This window comes from Pithys albifrons, chromosome 4 (assembly GCF_047495875.1).
Source record: "Pithys albifrons albifrons isolate INPA30051 chromosome 4, PitAlb_v1, whole genome shotgun sequence".
In the NCBI taxonomy this organism is placed as follows: domain Eukaryota; kingdom Metazoa; phylum Chordata; class Aves; order Passeriformes; family Thamnophilidae; genus Pithys; species Pithys albifrons.
In genome coordinates, this window is record NC_092461.1 from 87,068,581 (window position 1) to 87,088,699 (window position 20,119).

General features: G+C 41.1%; 1 protein-coding gene across 6 annotated transcripts in view; it reads left to right on the top strand.

Annotated features, from left to right (window-relative positions):
• Positions 1 to 3,336: 3,336 nt before the first annotated feature.
• The window catches only part of SOCS6 (suppressor of cytokine signaling 6), a 31,864-nt gene continuing 15,081 nt past the window's right edge, over positions 3,337 to 20,119 (top strand). For 4 of the 6 annotated variants that reach the window (XM_071554912.1, XM_071554909.1, XM_071554913.1 and 1 more), the window contains exon 1: positions 3,337 to 3,454. The gene's annotated coding sequence lies outside the window, so the exon portion shown is untranslated. Of the gene's footprint in view, positions 3,455 to 3,480; positions 3,584 to 17,273; positions 17,293 to 20,119 lie in introns of those variants that run through there. The other 2 variants (XM_071554910.1, XM_071554911.1) reach the window with 2 other exon arrangements.

Genomic DNA, 20,119 nt, shown 5'->3' on the forward strand with positions numbered 1-20,119 from the left:
GAGCTCCTGATTTTAGAAGCTGCCACATATAAGGATGTCAGAAATGGAAGATTTGAATTTGTCATTACCCCAAATTTCTAGTTCTCATCATTTAAACAAAAGCTAGCAAATGTGAGGCAAGTCTGGTAAGTGATACATACAGAGAGCATTAAAACAAGATGTGTGATGTATGAACAGCCCAATTTAGCTCAATATGTGCTTTAAGCCAAGAACAAATTAATCTGAGTGATCCTGCTAACATCCTCCTTGTCTGCCATCCAAGATGCAACACCAGCAGCACAGTTATGTGAATTCAGACTTGGTGATAAATTTTTGCTCTTACTAGGGTGTTGCTGTTTGCTGCCACATTTTGATGGGAAAAAGTCTATCCCAAATATGATGCTATATGTTAAGGCTGAGACAAGCCAACAGCACAATGGGAACCTACAGAGAAGAGAGCAATCCTCAATACTCCTCCTGTTTCCTCCAATACCACTCCAAACACGCAAACTACCTCTTTTATTTGTGTAGGCCATGATACCTCATAACAGGTTGAACTACACCAACTACTAATCGAGCTGGAAAGTATTGTTTGGTTTTGCTTATTCAGTTTGCATATCTGCTTTGAAAGATCCTTGGTTTCTCATAAACTGCTTAATGCTAATGATCTGAAAATGCTGTTCTTGTGAACTCTTACAGCAAGAGAGAAACCTTCTAAACAAAAGGAGTGAGAAATAAGGCATCTATCTACTTTATGTCATGATTTATTGTTAAGTAAATTATCCTTAAGAGATTTTGCTACCTGAACTGGCTTAGAGAGGACCAATGAGGGCTGGAGCCACTATGAATAAAATGAAAGGTGTGTATGGGCAGAAGGAAAGGAGGAGATAGACAGAAAATGAGGAAAGTCACTACTTGGAGCAGCAATGCCATTTTAAGCCATATGTAACATCATCTCTCATAAGGAGAAAGTTAAGGTATAGAAGACAATCTGGAGGAAAAATCTACCAAGTGGTTTGCAATACTTTCCTTCAACCTTTCTGTAAGGTTGTCCATCAGTCCCATGTCCACAAAAAGCTAAGTCTTTTGATTTTTAAGACTGACAAGGGGGCACTTCCAGCACATGAAAACCTTTGGTCAACACATGGGCTGGAAAACCTCATCATCGAAGAACTAACAATTTTAAATAGTGTGGGAGGCTGTAGAATAAGATGTCTAAGACCATTTCAAAAATTTGCCTCACATGCTATATAGACTACTGCAAAAGTTCCCTATCGTAAAAGCTACCTGAAGGTGGAAAAGCATTTTTAGCACAGTTGGCTTCTTCACTTACAGCTGCTATTGTCCTGCAGCAACTGCTGAACACACTGCCCAAGTTTATAATACATATATGTGTCAAGCAAGAATACTGGCAGGATCCTGAAAATAATTACGTGTTCAAATACATGTATCCAAAGGAAAAGGAGATCTGAGAAGAAGGTAAGAACACACGCACACACAAACAAAACCTCCTTTTTTAAGGAAATGACAGAACTGCAGAAAAATTAAGCTGAAACTTTCACAGTCAGGGCCTTTCTTGCTTACATGGCTCTCTCTTAAATCCCCTTTTTGAGTAGGTTGCTAAACTAGGAAAGAAGGAACCTGCTATGTTGCAAGAAGAAAAAAAAAAGTCTTTGTTACTTCTTTTTTTGTTTCTTTCTTTGACCACCACTACCAGCCTAGAAAGTGCCTCATATTTTTCATATCAACAGTATTGGTTTTACAAACAGAAGTTAAAATCCATAAGGTTTCCGATGTGATCCACTTGGAAGCTATTATTAGTTTTGTTTGTTATGCTACTGATAACATGTAATCATAATTGTAAAACAAACAGCTTTAATACAAAACACTTAACAAAAACATAAATCATTCTACATATTAACGAAAAAGCCAAACTTTATATTTGAAAAAATAATTTCTTTTTGCAACTCTGAGTAAAGTCATCATCTCCTGAAATGGTCCTGGCCTGCCAGAAACTGAGATTGATTGGATGCATAAAGAATAGGAGCCTTGGATGAGACTCAAGAAAAGCCTTTAAGTCTCCATAAATGCCTGAGATATAGAAATGTTAATGAAAATCAGAACACACTATGACCTCAAATAACCTTGGTAATTAAACAACTCACTGACCTCAGCCCACAAATACTTTTGATCTCAGTAGAAGAATTCAAGCAGAAAATGCATAAATATTCTCACAATCTTGAGTTTAAATGGATTCTTTTTAACCTTGAAATCGGTAGTTTCATAACGAGTCATACAAATAATCTCGCTGACTCTCATGCAGCTATGTAGGTAAGCAAATTATGCATATCTTTGCAAATCGGGTACTGGATTTGCATCAGTTATATACCACAAGCAGGAAACATAGGTAATAGTTTACTATCTCCACATCAGTCAGCAAATACAACTTGCAACAAATTTTAAAAGCCATATTGTCCACAGACTAATTCTTTGCTCCCTGCTAGTTGCTCCTGTCAGTCTCACACATCCTAAATTAAGCAATGTTTTGTTGCTCTTGATTTAGCATTTCATTTTTTAAAAAGAGGACCTGGAGAACAAGCAAGCCAAGCAGCCTGCTTGGCTCAAGTTGCTGCTGCACAGCTGATGTGTCTGAAGTTTAGCGTCACTTTTCTCGTGGAGATGTCTGTGAGGCAAAGTTAAGCACAAAAATTGCTTGCTCTGGCGCGACGGTTCCAAGCCTTGGGCATGTAGGGGAAGGGGAAGCGGAGGAGAGCGGAGGGGAGAGCGACCCCGTCTGTGCCTCCCTCCCTGCCCAGCGCAGCTTCGGGGGCAGCGCCCATGGCAGCCCGGCCCGGTGGGCGTGGGGCGGCGGAGGGGGCCCCTCCGGACGGGCACTGCCAGCGAGGGGCTGCCTCTCGCTGGAACGAAGGGGGCGGGAGCTCCCCGTGAACTTTTATTGATGAGCTTCGGCAGCCCAAGGGGAGCGATCACACACGGGAGCCGGTGGGGGAGCGAGGAAAGGGCCCCGGGACTAACAAAGCTCGCCCCATCTCCGTCCCAGCGCGGCTCCCGGCCGTCCCCCGCGGCTCTCCCGCGGCCGCCGTGCGGGGACGTGCCCAGAGCAAGTCGCCCAGAGCCGGAGAGGGGAAGGGAAGGAGCCCGAGCGGTGCGGGCAGGGCAGGCGGCGGAGGGACGGCGCGGAGATGCCCCCGGCCCTGCCGCCTCCGCCAGGCCGTGTGCGGGCGCCGCAGCCGCAGCTGTAGCCGAGCCTGCGGCAGGCAGCGGCCATCGCGGGCTCGCCGCCCCCGTGCGCCCCTCCGAGGACGGAGGGGTGGGGGCAGAGGAGGCGGAGGAAGCGGCGGCGGCGCCAGGAACAGGGAGGCGGCGGCACGGGGAGGGAGGGAGCCAGAGCCGAAGCCGGGCCGGGCCCCGCGGAAGCAACAGCAGAGCCAGCTCCTCCTTCTCCTCCTCCTCGGTGAGTGCTGCTCCGCCGCCCCCGGAGGCTGCTCGCCGCCGAGCCCGGGCGCCGGCGCAGGCCGGGCCGCGCCGCCGAGGTGCGCGGGGAGAGGCCCGCCCGGGAGCGGGACACCGCGGCCTGCGCTGGGTGAGCGTCCCCGGGGCAACGGGAGCGCCGCGGCCCGGCCCTGCCGCCCTGCCCCGGCGGCCGCGGAGGGAGGGCTGGTGCGGCGGAGGGAGAGGCGGCGGATGGGGCCGGCGCGGTTCGCGGCTTGCTCGCCGCCCTCCTCCCGAGCCGCGGCCCCGGCCTCCTCTCCCTTTGTTTGCTCGGCTTCCCGAGTCCGCGGTGGTGCCAGGCCCTGCGGAGGCACCGGGGCCGCGGCGCGGCCTGCAGGGCGGGAGAGCGGGAAGCGTTGTCGGGCCCGGGCTGGCGAGGCGCTGCTCAGCTCCCGCCGGGGCAGGGCAGGACGGGGCCCGGCCTGCCTCTCACCCCGCCAACCGCGGCGGCAGGGCCCGCAGGGCTCCCCCGCGCCTCCCCTGGGCCGCTGCCCGAATGCACCCCGCGCCCACCGCTGCCGTTATCGGGGGCGGCGGAATTGGACTGATTTCCCCTCACCCCGCCTTGAAACCCGCCTTCAGTCTGAGGCATTGGCGGGGTCCCCGTCGCCGGCGGGGCGGCTGTGTGGAGGTGGCGATTGGGCTGCCGGCCCCGGGGCTTGTGCGGAGCCCGGGGTGTAGAGTTGTTGCGGGGTGTGGGCGCGCTAAGAGCTCCCGAAGGGGCGAGCGAGAGAAGGGCTTCTTTCTGGGACAGGCAGCACTTAAAAACTTGCCTTTTACAAAAAGTAACAAGAAATCCCCAAACTTTACTCGCTTTCATTGTTCTTCAAGCTGCTTCTTACACTTTCTTTCTCTGCTCATGCCACTTGGCTCAGAAAACAACTGGTCCTGGCTCGTGCCAACTCGTTTGCTTAAGAAAAAAGCCTTTGCAAAACAATGAGGTTTTGAGAGGTGCAGAGGATGATGCTTCAGTGATGTGAGGTACTTAGGTTATGTCCTTCTGTCTCCTTTATTCTTTTTTCCTCCTATGTTTTCAAAACCATCTCTGTTTGGAATACTGGTTTTTTGTGGAGTAGGTTACAGCATTAAAAAAGTTGGTCGCAGAATATATTTCAGTCAGGGAAAGCTTCTCTTCCACTTAATAGCTTTTTTTGCCCTTTCACTATTAGGTTCCAACCCCTCTTTTCTACCTGCCAGGAATGTTTGCACCATGTCCAGCCTCTTACACCTCTAGTTAAAAAATGCCTGCTGCAGGCCTCCTGTCTTAGAGAGCTGCTGTCTGCATAAGTGCTCGAAGAATAATGCATATGCATTTCTGCTCTGGGTGGAAAAATAGCACTAGTTTTGTTTTATGCTAACAATCACGTGTTTGGATTGTAGAAAATATGGAAGGTTTGGTGTAGTTATGAAATAAATTACTTAGCTTGGCTGGAAGACTTCAAATAACTGGAAAATGTATAGGTATTTTTGAACTCTTCTGCAGTTAGGCAGTAGTCATAACTCAGTTTTATGTGTAACTTACTAAAGGCAAATTTCAGCTTTTTCACAATGCTTGCTTTTATGAAGTGTTAAATAGTATTTGAATGGAGTCTTCGCTTCCTATTTGATATTCCCTGGGTTTGGAACTGAGCTTTTACTTAAAACAGGTTCATATGTTGTATGCTGTATCAGGCATGTATCCCCTATATCCTGAGTTTTGAGATTTAAGTAGGGGTTTTTTTAATTAAACTTTAATGAAATTAATACTTAAAAATATGAATGATAATAGTTATATAGACATACCTCCATTTGCTAAGCTGCAAGGCTGTGGAGTAGAAAGTGAGAAGCAGTGTGTTGTTTCCAGAGGTTTTGTGAGCATAACTTCATGGCATGATGCTGATCAGTGTGTTTGCATGGATTCAGGAGATGGATGGGTAATCCTTCATGAGAATTTGACATACTGAAATCTATAAAAGTTGTGTATTAATTTATACTATGCTCTTAGCTTCTTTGATCCTAGCTTGTGAAGTTGTGGGTTACTCTTGGAGAGGGATGGTTTGAAGAAATGGTAACTGGTCTGCATTGTTCTGCAAGTAGATTACAGCTTGTAACTCCCCGTACAGTGAAGTTGTGGAGAGAATGAACTTGTAACTAAAAGTTCCTCTTATGAAGCAAGTCAGTTATTTCTGCTCTTTTTTATGAAATTTTCTATAGTCATCCAGTAATTTGAATATAAACATGAGAAAGACTCATTTAGTAGCCTTGCCCTGAGTTCGCTACATATTTGCTATGCTATTGTTGGCAAAACTGGGGCCACAGTCCATAATAATCCCTTACTCAAGTGCCTTATTTACTGTTGCTTTACTGCCCTCCTGGGCCTACACAGCACTATTTTGGTAGTGTTTGGGTAGCACAATGTGATAACATAAAGTAGATAGAAAGGAGACTGTTCTCTGCTGGTGTGTGTGTCAGCGTTTTGTATAATGTGTTAGCAACAAATTAGAGAGTGTAGCTCAAGCAGTTGTGGCACTTTAAAGAGGAAAAAAGGTATAAAAGTGAATTTAATTTAGGAATGCAAATGCTAAAATATATCGAGTATAAATTTGAGAGCATTTGGACTGAAAAACAGAATGGAGATTTCTTATGCAACTTAACTGTATGTTTTGTACTGTAAAATATTAAACTGAAAGAAACATAGAACTTTTGAGTTCCTCTTTTTTATGTTTTTTATTTTTTGGAAGAGAAATAATTATATCCGTAATGTTCCTTATGTTTATTCCAAAATCTGATTTCATTCCATTCTAGTGTATGCTTAACTTTCTGGAAATAAATACCAGTCTTCAGAAGACAATAGTTATACACTTGATGCCAAGGTCACACGTCCTTACAGCTTTTGTCCTGGTGCCTCCCAATGAATTCGTAGTAGTAGACAAGGAAGTATCCTTTAAAGAAAATAATTCTTGAAAGTTTTTCTTGACACTTTCAGATAGCAAGTTGCATACACCAGTATGTGTTTTGAGAAAAGAAGAAAATTTTGCTTGTAATGAGATATTTATTGTCCGGGTTAAAAAGCAACTTCATTCCACTTCAATATGCCTTTGATACAGTAGTATATAAAGATTCATGACACACAATAACTTCCTTCTTTTATTATTATTTTACCTTTTTCCTCTAGAAATAGTTGATTTCTCAATTGAAACACTGTACTATGCAAGTTGAATATATTTCTGTGTTAAAAATAACTACATTGCTTTTGAAATAAACATTTAAAAACTCATATCTTTGTTTATTTTGTTGCAGTAGAGTTTTTCCCACTTTGGCTGAATGAAACAAAAACCTGTCACCTACTTTGGCCTCTCCTGGTGACTAAAACCAAAACCAAAACAAATTGGCCTTGAATTATTGCCCCAGATGAAAATGAAAACCTGGCTATATGTAAAGTGTTGGCTGTATGTCAGGTGTATGGAGAAGGGTACATGAACTTTGCTGGAGTCTACACAGACTGAATTGGAAAAGGCAGCATGGAGCAGAATCTGATTTAGTGTACTATTTTGAGAATTAAAACTTTCAGATCAAAGCATTAGTAATTTAGCTCTCCAGTTCCTTAAGCACACTTAAATAAAAGTTGCTCTGGATATTTTCTTTTGCATGATTTCATGGTCTTCTGACTCCTGCTTTTATCATGTACGGGCATGCAAACAATAAGCATCTGCAACTCTAAACAATTTCAGAAAGCTTTGAGGTATATGGCTCTGCAAATCTGACTGCTATTCATTAGTCTGTAATGTGGATTTAAGAACCTATATTTACGTATTCTTATTTTTTAAAATATTATTATCTCTTGTGAAATTTTCTTCTGGAAAATACTACGACAAAATACTCTGGAAATTATTGCCCCTTTTCTGTGTCCTTAGCCATTCACTTAACTCTTTGGACTACTCAGTTGGCTTCATTTATGACAAGGATATAAGCCACATGTGACCTAAAAATTCTTCCTTGGTTGCCACATCACCAAAAAAACTATGCAAGTTAAATGTCTTTATTTGTTTAGCACGGATGTGGATACATTGGTTGACTTGTTCTGCCTCTGACTTTAAACTCCACTGAAGGAATTTGAAAAAAGTGAAGCTTCTTGCTTGCACGGTAATGCCAACCTAAGGGGGCTGTATATAGGCATTTCTGTCCAGGCACTGCTCCCCTAACATTGCTTCCATTTGTGTATATAGAGAGCACATAAAGAGCCTCTCGTGCTCTGTCTTCTGTGAAAGATTCTTTTTGTAATCTGCCAAGTGCAATAGATTGGCAGTTTAAAAAATTCTCAGGTTTGTAAAATGTGCGAATCTTTTTTATCAACACCAAATAATCTTGCTGTAAACTGCTGTAAAATAGTTTTGGACAAGAACCATTCTCTCTGGCAGTGAAGGTATAAATAGTAGATGTTTGTGATTTTATTCAGGGTTTGTTAAGTGGTTGGTAATTAAAAATTTAAACAATGAAAATTAGCCTATGCTATTGTTAAGTAAATGATACAGATATGTGGTATTTCTTTGTTTCTCAGTGCAATGCATAATCAGCAACTGTATTTGTATCATTTAACTTAGATAATATAAGATACTGATCAGGAGGAGGAGTTGTGTAAGGTTTTGATGCTATTGAGTTAGTGTGGTGAGTGTAGCTGGCAGATAAATCAATTAATTTTACCGTTTGAGATTGCAGACTTAATATCTTCTGGTATTTTTCCACAAGGATATTTCGTATTGCTTAGAACAGTAAGTACATATAGTGCTACTCTTGATGACAAAATTGTTGGAAATAAGGTTCCAGTCAGGCTTGGTTTTAGAGTGTGTGATCTCTTGTTTTTCTTGCGTAGTTTTATTCTTAATTAGTCTTGACATTCTCTGGTAAATGTGCTAAAACAGTAGTTTGTAGGAGTCTTGAGTAGGTGATTGTTTTTCCTTCTCTACAGCAGTCTGCGTTCCTCAAATATGTTGAGAACATAATAGTAGGCTATTCCAAATGTTTCTGAAGCATATTTGGTCTCAAGATGTCTCTAATACAGTGGTCAAGCTTACTTTCTCTCTTTATTCCTTCTGATTTAGGGAATCCTGTCTCTCCTGGCTTTGCCTCTGTAAGTGCTACAGGACTGGAGGGTTGCAAGCTATAATTTCGACTTAAGTTTTTGGCATCAGTAATGAGTTTTAATATTTTTGGAATCCCTTTGATTGCTAATTAGTGTCAGATTAGGGGTTTTAATAAAATAGAGAAACAGGTGAAGAGTATCAGGGCAGAGGTTTTTGATTACAGAAGATGTGCCTTTGAGGATGAGATATATGGAAGCTGTACTCCAGAAACAGGATAGGCAGCTTTTCATACTGATGTTCTTTCAGGAGCTGGTGGGAACTGGGCGAGTGAGGAATTCTCTCTGGATTCACTGAACAGAAGCTGTTTGTGCAGGAATACTGGTTTGGGTGAAACCTGCACTGGGGAAGATTTCCAAGCTGGAATTTTGGTCAGCCTGAGGAGGCTGACTCCAGAATAGTTGGTTTGTGTATTCAGAGGTAGGAGTCACTAGGTTATGTGTAAGAGCTTAAATCTGGGTCTGTGTAACGTAGGTGCCTCGTGGCTTTTTATGTTCCTTCCCCTCCCTGTTCTCTCTTCAGTGGAGAGTAGATGCAAAACAGTCTGATCCAGTGCACTCAGAAACATTCACTTTTCTCCTCTTTTTGGCCTTTGAAAGGAGGAGAGCTGTTGGTTAGCAAGTAAGGCTGAGAAGTAATAAAATATTAGCTGTAGGCCTTTGGCATGATTTTGTGCAAAAAAGCTAGTTACTTGGGAAAATACTTCCATGTAAATGTAAATATTCTGCTATTCCTTACAGCAGGGATGGCAGAGAATCTAAACTGACCATGGCACTAGTCTTAATTGCAGTCTAATCCAGTGATGATGAGAATAAGACAGTGAAGGGAAGTTGTTACATCAGTACTGACTCACATGTCCTGTGTATTACAAAAACCAGTGCTTTTGGAATCTGCAGTTTTTTAAATGCTGTTTGACAGAGAAAAAAAGGAACAAAAGTTCTATGTATTGGCATTGAAAAGTATGTATCTATTTTCTCTACTCCCTTTTTTTATTGGGATAATACTTCTTTGAATTTTATTTATAATGTGTGTTTAAATTTATGTCAGAGAGAAAAGGAGAAAGAGAAGTCAGTGTGCATGAACATGACTCTTTTTTCCATGCTTGAACTTTGAAGCTTAGCTTGCTTTTGCAGCCGGGCTTCTGTACTCCTGGCTCTGCAGAAATTTGACCTTGCTCTGGAGATAGCTATCTTAAGAGCTTTGAGTTTGTGTAACTCTCATAGAGCACATTACTTCATACAGACAGTGAAAATTTTATCTTTGATCCTGTGTGTGAATTTATACACCAACATGAAGTTTTTCAGTTTAAGTCCCAATTTTTTTATGTGCAAGCTGAACATAATGTGCCATGAGCAGTCCCATTGAGTTAAATGTCTGCTTACAGTTAATTAGTCTTTGTTGGGTTAGGACTGAATATTAGCAAAATCAGATTTTTTAGGGCTAGGTGGAAAATGGTTTTCTGCTTCTCTTGAACGTTATTTTTAAAAAAACAACCACCACAAAAACCCCCAAACCCAAACATCTTCCCATGTGCATCAGGATAAAACAGTGTCTGTCTAAAAACTTTAATTAAAAAGCTCTCCATCAGATTAGCTGGTTGGGGTAGTGAGCCTTTTCTGTCTGCAGGTGATTAGAGCGTAGGTGTAGGAGGAAAAAAAGAACTTCCTGATCTTAATCATAAATAATTAAGAGTCTCTCTCATTTTGACCCAAAATGAGAAGATTTGCATGTAGAGTAAGCTTTGTCAGAACTGGTATAGTCCTGTAAAAAGGTTCTATTCTGACAAATCGGGACTTCATGATAAAGATGGCTAAGCAGCTTTGCCTGTGCAGTCAAAATTCTGTTCCCATCCTGGTCAGTGTCTGACTTGTGCAGCATTGCTCTGTGTGCCTTCTTGCAAAGTACTCCTTGGACTTAAAAGAACTGTGAATTTAGAAATCTATTTAATATTTCACCTTTTGTTTTAGAGGAAACAAAATGTTAAAGTAATTCTGTGAGATTAGGAGATACGACCCTGTGTATCTGACAGTGCACTTTGAGCACAGCTATGTCTCTTGTTTCCCATATATGGATAGACTCTAAACTGTAAAGTAGATAATTAATTTACTCCCTTCTTATTAGGCCTTCTGCCAGTGAAAATGTGTTTTACATTCTCACTATCTGAAATGCAGAACTTGGATTACTCTTTGCAGTGACTCCTAAGACCTTGGAGGGGCAGCCAGGCTGAACACATGGGGGTCAGTGGACACACATTAGGTGAGACTTGGCTTGACTGATCTAGGTTCTTCTTCTGGAGTGTGTTCCAGGGGAGACTGCTTAATTACAGAGTTACTCAATGAGGAAGATTTCCCCTTGGGCACGCACCTGACTTAAGATTCCTCAATCTTTAAACAAGGAGAAGGAAGTTCTCTTCCCGCCCCTTCACCTCCTGCCTTCTGGTTTGTTTTATTGTGCTGGCGTGTCTGTAAAATAGACTTTACTTTCTGTTTCACTGATTGGATCTCCTTACCTGACCCTGAAAGACTGAGCCTCTGATACTGTTTGACAATCTCAGTTGAATTGTATCTTGTTAAATAGCATAGTTGTTCCAGAATAGAAACGAGATACAACTGTGTAAGGGTGGGTTCTTTAGACTTGATGTATTAAATGGTCTTCTGCCTTTAAAATGGATTCCTAAATGTGTACGAGTGGCATAGATTGTTGTCACTGTTATTTATTTATTTGGAACCATGTAGTAGGTGGACATTGGGCCTAGCATCCATGTGATGGACAAAATGTATCTGCAATGAAATATGAAGTTAACTATCAAAGTACGTGGCTGAAAGTTCACTTGTCATTTGCATGCACAGGTTTCACAGACTGCAAGCACTACAGGCTGGATTTCCCAGTGGTGTAAAATACAGGATGTAACAGCTTGTTAGGTAGAGCCCTCATTCAGAACGGGAGGTAGCCAAGCTAATTTTCCACTTCTGTCTTTCTGTATGAGGACTACCCTGAACACCAGCCTTTTGACTGCTCTGTAGTGTGAAAAGTTTTCTATTCCTTCTTTTAAAGCTGTTCTACAGAAGATTAACAGAGCTGAAAAAGAATGGGCTAGATAGAGATTATATGTTTTTCTCATACCAGTGGAGTAAGCAACTGCCTTGAAGAGGGAAAACCTGAGACTGACTTTCTGGCCCAGTTCATCCTGCGTCTGAAACTGTTGCTGCGCAGGAGTGTATCTTAAGTGAGGATTTCCCTTTCATGGTGTCTAGGACCACTGTCTAAGTAATTAGAATTTGTAGATTGATTTCCATTGGTGCAGCTCTTTATGTGATCCAGAGGGAATACTGTCATCATTCTTCCACTTCTCATGATGTCCATGAAAAGAAGTGGTTGCTACTGAATTTTATGTGGCATTGTTTTGTGAGGTGATGGTGGACAGTTTTAGAACATGCCTGAGGAGGCAGATGAAGGTGTTAACCACAAGGTAGCCACTGATACTGTTCTTTTAACACTGAGGACTTCTGCTTTTATATGCAAAAAATAAGGCTAAGGGCTACTGAGGAGCACTTAATTAAAAAAAATAGTCCCTCTGAAATTCTGGTACTTGCTAGATTAAGCTGCTCCCTGTATATGAAGAGGGAAGGGTTTTGATGGAAAACAGTTTAAGGTCCTCATGTCTGTGAGAGTTTTAAGGAATCTGACTGTCCCAGTATTCCCAAAGTACTTGCAGCTCCTATTGAGTTTTAGAGTGATGCCTTATGCTTTAGATACTGAAAAAGTGAAGTCAGATCTTTTATCTGTGTTTTAGGTAAGATACTTGTAGTTCTGACCTTTGCAGTTTGACAAAATGTACTTTGCTTTCAATTGTATTTTTGGAAAGCAGGCCATCAACCTCAGATCTGTTGTGTTGCAAGCAGAATGTGGTAGGGGTTGTGAGAATGCTTTGTGCCTTGCTACAGACACCAGTTTAGCCAACTCGGAGGTTGTGTCATACAGAGCTTAAGCTCTGGCCTTGGCCTGTTTGTTAATCTGAATTTATTTTCTTTGCAGTCAAACTTTAATTAATGGTTTAGAACTAAACCTTGAAGGGTGTTTGTTGGTGTGGTTTTGTGTGTGTTTTTGTTTGGGGTTTTTTGGTGTTTTTTTGGTTTGGTTTTTTGGAGGGGAGAAGTGAATTAGTTTTATTACCTTCCTCCATAACTTTGGTGTTTTGCTTTTATTTTTTTCTGCATCTTTTTAACTGCTTTAGATATACATTGCTGTGGATTTTCTGCTCCTCATCATGCTACCTGATACATCTTTGTACTGAAACGTAGATTATTCCTTCACTTACTGCTTTGGTGAACAAAACAGTTGGGTAGAAAGGACTTTATAAAACATCTGAATTGTGAAGTTTTAAAGTAACTCAGGAAGTTGAATTATGACTAAATGAAGGACAGTGATAGATAGAAGGTATACTAAAAGGCTGGGTATGTCTCAACAGAATGATGAAACCCGAGGTCTTGTGTTTGACATACTCTCCATTGTCAGCAAACTCCTGAAAAGGACCACAAGCTTTAACTGATCTCTTGCAGCATGTGACAATTTGCTGTTGGAGTCAACTACTGGAGTTGTGCTCCTTTTGTTCTACTGCCATCATAGAGAGAAGGGAAAATTTCAGATTTAGGTAGGCAGGTGTTTGCTCAAAACCCCAACAAGTCACACTCCTGCCCCCGTCACTCCACTTTATGAAAATTCAGAATTTAGGTTTCAGAATTAAATTACTTTCATTTTGCCTGATGGTGAATATTATTCAGCTTATGCATACATTGTGAAAAGTGGAAATTTAGTTCTCTATGTTATGACACATGAATGTTGAATAGAGCATTGGGTGCCTGTGCACTAATGTTGAAGTGTCAGACAAAGAGACAGCAAAATTTTCCTTGATGAAACCAGTAATTCTGCCTGGAATTTCAAATTTGATTGGTGTACCATAAGTAAATGGTAGGACCATACATTTTAAAGGATGTTGGAGAGTAGAACTAATGTAATTAATGTAAACATTTTTGTCCCATATGTGAGACAAAAAAGAGAATTGCTCAGGCAACTCTTGTGGCTTTTCTCAATTTTTGAGTTCTTAGACTTTGAACCTTAATGAAATTGTCTACTGTGTTTCCTATATAATTGATTTGGAAAATGGTTATAAAATTATTTTTCTAAGTATGGTGACCAAGAGGGGGAACACAAGGGATTTTACTTACTGAGAGATGTTGTCTGATTGTTCGGTTATTTTAGTGATAATGTTTTAAATTTTCCGGAAAGTAAAATTGTTAGTAAAATTGTTCGACCTTACTGATCACTTCAAGAATAAAGACTCTCCAATTTTGAATTAACAATAGATAGAAAATGTTTTTAAGTTTCAATATTTTTTTACTAATGACTTCTTAAAAGTATTTCCTAAGCCTTTCTCTTTCAACTGTTAAACAGAAATTAAGAACAAGTCACAGTAACAAACCGCTTTTGCTTCTAATGAACATGGGTGGTATCTTGAAGATTGGAGGTAAACATTTGTATGTTTGAACAAAACAGTTTTGTGAAAATTGTCTCTGAGAAATGATGTTGTTTCATGCCACTTTCCTCCTTGGTTTTCGAAATACTTTTGAGTTTCAGAGAAAGCCTTTCCTGTATTTAGAATTGTTCTTGAATTTTTTAAATGTATAAGAATATGAGAATTTTTGCCAGGGCTGCTCCCTCAGTTGGGGCACTAACTGTTTGCTTATTTGATAAAACTTCAAGAGGCTGCAGGGCATACAGACAGAAGGAACTTTGCATGGTTGAGCTTTGTTTCTATAGGAAGTGATTCTAAAACAAAACAATAGTCTCAGTGTGAGTTTAATTCTGAACGGAGAAATGACTGGGGAACTTGGTTTCTTAACTAGTACCCTGTACTTTGAGACACTATATTACAGTATGTTTTTGTGGTTGTTATTTCAAGGATTGGAATGACTTTGATTGACTAAGTGTTATTATTATTTTAATGTAGCCAATGCCTTTTCATCCCAGGACCATCATATTTCAGTCAATGTCTGTTTCTCTTTTCAATGGATTGTACTGAATGGATGCCTATACTTTCAAATTATATATATATGTTATGTTTGCTTTTGTAGTGCAATTGGTTATTACTTTGGAAAAATGTTCCTGTCTTTAGTAAAAAAAAAAAAGAATTTAAATGAATGAGTGAAATCTATGAGAATTTCACAAAATTACTGTTTTTTCACAATGAATACCTGAATACTTGTTGGTGTTTGTATTCTATCCAGTTTTTCCCTATTAGAAATTAAAGGTATGAACTCATTTAATGTGCATGAAAAAAGCAAAGCCATAGAGGTAGGAGCCTGCAGGTTTGAAACTTATTAAATCTTTGAGGTGTACAGTGACCAAACGCCTTGATACAAGGCAAGTATTATGAAGGATTGACATTAAACTTTTGTATGGTCTGCAGGAGAGTAGTGGGATCTTTGTGGCACACATGTGGCAAATTCATTGTATTTCTCTTTGATAATTTAGTGAAGAAAGTCCCAAAAGAGTAAGTCTCTTCTTGTCTGTGATTCTGAGCATTGCCTTTATTAACTGCTTCTTTCTTCTCAGCATGCGTGGAGAGTCCTCTCCATGTGTGGTTTCTGTACAGATGTTGTGGGAGATGCCTATCCACTTTTATTTTGCTTTAATCAACACATTACTCTTGCCCTTCAGACCATAAATGGGTTCATTTAATCCGTCCATATGTGTAGAGGGTTAACTACATAATAAAGAATTGCTGCATTTTAGCTTAAATTAAGAGGTGGGTGTTATCTTCTAGTGAAACAAAGTTGTTATTCCTACTGAAAATGTCATGGTGAAAGTAGTGGGGGTGATAGCTGCAAAACATCAGAGGTGCTGCCATCTGGTCTTCCGAGTTTAAAGGGTCATTCAGCCTCAGTCAGAAACTGTGTCAGAGGAGGTTACTTTGAAGCCACAGCTGCAGCCAAGGTCAGTCATGGTCGGTGCAAGACAGTGTAAGACTGCAGTGGATCACTGTTTGTTTAGACCCTCCTGGGAAGCTGAAAAACAGGGAAACGAATCTTCAGTCACAGGTTCTCTAGCTGTAGAACATGATTGTGCTTGATATGGCTGAAAAATTGAATCCTCTTTTTCTGTATAGTGAATTTCCAAACCAGTCTCTATTTTGAAAACTTGTTTCAGCTGCTTTTGTTTCAGTTTGTGTACTTGTTGGACAAATGTCTGTCAAATGTAATCATCTTTTAGTTTAACAGTATCTCTTTTGTTGCTAGTGGAATGTATAGAGAAGTAAATTTGGATTATTGCTTGAAGCTATGGGCTATGAAGTTAATGGTTGGCTAGATAGTGTGGCTAGTGAGGTGTTTAAAATAAAACCTGGGTTTAACTTTCTTTTGTTTTGTTTTCCCTGGGAATGTGAGTTTATTGTTCTCCTGATGTGTTCTTTCATTTTTGCTCAAGAAGGCAGTGTCCCATGTTGCACCTTAAGGTCATGCTTGCTTGTTGCTACAGTGTGCAAAAGCTACTTCCTCTGTCTTCATTTTCACCTCAGGTGTCTGGGTCAGGCAGAAGCAAACATGACTATATAAATTAACAAATTAATTTAGGGAGAATGGCAATATTTAAAAAAACAGTATAGTGACTCGTGGTAATGCTGTGTAAAACTTTATAATTTTCAGCAGAAATATGAATCACAGAATCTTCTGATTTGGAAGGGACCCACAAAGCTCATCAAAGTCCAACTCCTGGCCCTGTACAGAACACCCCGAAAGTCACACTCTGTACCTAAGAGCATTTACCAAAAGCTTCTTGTACTCTGTCAGGCTTGGTGCTGTGACCACTCCCCTGAGGAGCCTGTTCTAGTGCCCAACCATCCTCTGGGTAAAAAAACCTTTTTCCTAATATCCAGCCTAAACCTCCCCTGGCACGATTTCGGGCTGTTCCTTCAGGTCCTATCACTGGTCGCCATAGAGAAGAGATCAGTGCCTGCTGCTCCTCTTCCCTTCACAAGGAAGTTGTAACTGCAATGAGATCTCCCCTCAGTCTCCTGTTCTCCAGACTGAATAGGCCAGCTGACCTCAGCCGCTCCTCCTGTGGCTTCCCATCAAGGCCCTTCCCCATCTTCACTGCCCTCCTTTGGACTCTCTCTAACAGCTTATTATTTTTCCTGTACTGTGGTGCCCAAAGCTGCACACAATATTCAAGATGAGGCTGCCTCAGTGCAGAGCAGAGTGGGACAATCCCCTCCCTTCACTGGCTGGTGATGCTGTGCCTGATGCCCTCCGGGGCACAATTGGTCTTCCTGGCTGCCAGGGCACTGCTGACTCATATTCAACTTGCCATCAACCAGGACCCCCCAGGTCCCTTTCCATGGCACTGCTTCCTAGCATCTCATTTCCCAGTCTGTACGGAATCTGAGGTTACCCCATCCCAGGTGCGCAATCTGACACTTTCCCTTGTTAAACTTCATGTGGTTGGTGATTGCTCATCTCTCCCACCTTTAAAGGCCTCTCTGCCTTGGAGGGTGCAACAGCTCCTCCCACTTTTCTAACACCTGCAGACTAATTTAGTATCCCTTTGAGTCCTGCATCCAAGTCATTAATGATGATGTTGAAGATCACTAAGCCGAGGATGGAGCCCTGAGGAACCTCACTAGTGACAGGTCAGCAGCCTACTCTCACCCCGTTTACTATGACTCTTCCTGTCTGACTTGTGAGCCAGTTGCTCACCCATTGTGTAATGTGGTTATTCAGCTGTGTACTGCACATTTTGTCCAGTGGGATACTGTGACAGACAATCTCAAAAGCTGTGCTGAAATCCAAAAAGATTACATCAGCTGGCTTCTCTTGATCAGCTAGGTGGGTTACCTTGTCATAAAAGAAAATCAGGTTTTACAAGCAGGACTTTGCCCTCATGAAGCCGTGCTGGCTGTGACTTGTGACTGCAATGTCCTTCAAGTGTTTTTCAATACCTCCAAGAATAATTTCCTCCATAATGGTATCATAAGGTACAAGGCTTCTCTTTCTGTTACTTTGTCTGTATTTTCCTCTTTGCCTTCACAGTGTCTTCCTTTTTTTCCTAGCGTTTTTTTCACTGGTTGCAGGAAACAAACATGTAATGCAGCATGTACACGTATTAACTGAGTAGTATATTTCTGTATTGCCTGTTGGCACGTGCCCCGTGTACTGTGTGGTTGATCCATGACGGAGGTTTGGCCTGAGAAATTGAATGTCTGTTCTGATAGCAGTGTGGGAAAGGTCATTCATGGTTTCTCTCTCATGGTTTATCTACCTGTTTTATCTCTCCTCATCAAAATATCTCTTGGCAGCGGGCCCTTTTCAGCTGGTTTTGTTCATGTTTTGAAAGCTGCACGCAGTGGACAGTGTTTCTCTGCTTGCTGTAGAAATACTGTCCTGAACTTTGAAAGTGAAACCAAAATCAATATAAGTCAATGTGAAGTGACTATTTAGCTGTTGCATGTCTGCTGAGTGCTTTCTTTCCTTTATTGGGAAGGGCTGGGAAACTGTTTCTCGCAATTACATTAGTTAGTCACTAATATTAAAAGTGGTAAGATTATTGCTGACCACAAAAATCACTTCAAGAAAATGGTCTGCTTTATTATTTCTGTCTTTCTGGTGTGTGCTTTGAATGGATAGACAGCATTTCTCAACTTACGCTTTAAAATGCATCAGCATTCACAAGCAAAGCTGCATTCAGAATTGGTTTTAGTACCTGCATCCATACAATTAGATAGGTTATGTCTTTTCAACATGTATTCCAGGATTTAGACATTTGTGGATACTTTTTTACAGAAAGAAGCACAGTAATGCCTTTTTTTTTTTTTGCTTTTTACTGAGCATCTTTCCTGTTCTTTCTTTTGTTTTCACTGTATTAATTTCAAACACTTTTGTTGTTCTCAAATACGTAGGCACAGAATCTGTGGCTTTCCAAAGGCAGTTTATTATTGTAAACTGTGTACTGGTTTCTATGGATAGCTTTATGCAAATCTTACAGCAAAATTATTTAGAAATGTATTCCTCTCTATCGAACCTGATGTTGATCCTTATTGCTAAAAGAAATGATAGTTTGTAGACCATTTTAGTTTTACAATTTTCAGACTCCTAACTTAACTTAGTTACAGTTAAAGAGGATTGCATAAATATTTTGGATATGCATAAAATCCTCCCTGTTACCATGCTGAGGGTAACTTCATATCTTACAATGGAGGAGAAATTTTGGTGTATCCACCTTCTTTCAGGATGGAGAAGGGAGATATGGACCTTTACTCAGGTCGGAATTCTCATGCATCATCTCCCAGGAAGTCTAACCTTTACTTATGAAGCCAAGCTTAATTTTTGCTGACAGACAGCCTACTGCAATGCTGGCTGCTGCAGTCTTGTAAAATAGTAAAAAACGGACACAGAGACTGAGCATTATTCTCATTCTTTGTCTGTTTCTGCACAGCTATGTGAACACTGTAAGCGAAGGTTTATTTGTACTCAATGGATGTGATTTCCTGCAATGAAGCACATGCACACATCAGGTTTCTTTAGTGACTTCTCTCAACTGATTCATCAAAACCGTTCCACTTGTATCTTTTTCAGTGGCTTGGAATTCATAAATCTACTGAGTTATTTTTGTTTGCTCATTTTCTTCTCACTGTTAGTTCATCGGGGTCTTAGAGCCAAGTTGTGACTTTTTCCTAGTATTTTTTTCAGCATGCTTGAAAAACTTTGTTAGCAGTATACTTTATTATCATATGTCTGCTTAAAAGAAAGTGATGAAAGGTGGCACTTGTGCCTGTCATTTAGTAAGTGTATTAAAAGTACAGGCTACTTGGTCACCTGTTTGGTTGTCGATTCTCAGTTTGTGAGAGATCTAGCAGGAGTGGCTGAAGTGGTTACTGCCTGTCATCCACCCAGCTTCCCTGGAGTTTTCTACTCCAATACCAACTCTGGCATCCTGCTGCTGTGTGTGCTCTTGAGCCGATACCAGCTGGTGCTGGCTTCAGTTTAACACATCCCAGGCTAGGGGTCTGTGATAGCTCGAGAGCAGAAATGCATCCCAGTCAGTCATCCCTGGGTAAGGGAGATGTAACCTTGGCTGAGTACTGTTAGTATTAGTAACTGGGTTTTGCTATTGTAGTGATGAAATTATTGTAGTTACAAGACTGTATATACACATATGAAACATAATAGAGATGTCATTTAACACTCTTAGTTACTCCCCAGAGAAAAACTACCAATCAGATGGAAATATTCTGTCCTGCAACCAAATATGGGAAAGAAGAACAGGACTTAGTGCAAGCAGCCATGGATTAAGTGGTGTTCAAAGGAAAAAAAATTAAAAAAAAGGGAAATCCAGATGTTAAGGGGCATCCTTTTTCAACAGCAGGTCAGAGACAAGCAGTCAAGTTATTTGGACTTTTTCAGTGACTCTGTTCCTGGTTTTGCATACATTCAATTCCACTGATGGTGGTGAAGAAAAAT